This window comes from Chrysochloris asiatica, unplaced genomic scaffold (assembly GCF_000296735.1).
Source record: "Chrysochloris asiatica unplaced genomic scaffold, ChrAsi1.0 scaffold00006, whole genome shotgun sequence".
NCBI classification, from domain to species: domain Eukaryota; kingdom Metazoa; phylum Chordata; class Mammalia; order Afrosoricida; family Chrysochloridae; genus Chrysochloris; species Chrysochloris asiatica.
This window is the reverse complement of record NW_006408524.1, coordinates 5,904,463-5,905,369: the sequence shown is the minus strand read 5'-3', so window position 1 is coordinate 5,905,369 and position 907 is coordinate 5,904,463.

Here is a 907-nt window from a genome sequence, read left to right as displayed (position 1 = left end):
TTATCATGACTAATTGCGACTGTTGAAACTGAAAGGTAGAAGTTTTGTAGCAAAAAGAGGTGAGTGGTTGATCTTACAGTCCTAGAATGGAGAACCCTGGGGCCATCAAGGGAGAAAAGCAGGAGTGGAGTGTGGAACCATCTCCAGAGATGTGGTGATGCCAGAAATGGAGGCAGAGATGATGACATGGAGAGATGTACTCTATCTAGACTCATAGTTTCTCGAATCAGGGAGAGGAGCTGAGTGCTGGTGGCCGCTGGGCAGGCTTGCTGAATTGCCCTTTGGTTGTTTGAATGATTGTATAATCCTGAGTGTTTTGTTGCACATCCAAAACAAAAAACAAAAACACAGGGAATTAAAGCAAATACTGTTGGATGATGAAGCGTGTAGAGGATTGTAATCACTGCAATAAAATGAAATACGATAGGATGAGTATAAAACTGTTATTCTCCCATGTAAACTGTCACTCAATTCACAATAAAAACTATAAAAAAAAAAAAAAAAAAAGTCTTTGGAAACTTCAGTTTCTTCTCCATTTATCGTAATGTTATTTAATGGGCCAGTAGTGAGAGTTTCTGTTTTCTTTACAGTGAGGTACAATCCATACTGAAGGCTATAGTCTTTGATCTTCATCAGTAAGTATTTTAAGTTTTCTTCACTTCCAGCAAGCAAGGTTGTATTTCTTGCACATTACATTTTGTCAGTGAGTCTTCCTCCAATCCTGATGCCATGTTCTACTTCATATAATCCAGATTCTTGGATTATTTACTCAGTATAAAGACTGAGTAAATATGGTGAAAGAATACAATTCTGACAAACACCTTTCCTGACTTTAAATCATTCACTGTCCCCTTGATTTGTTTGAATGTCTTCCTCTTGGTCTATATACAGGTTGCTCATGAACACA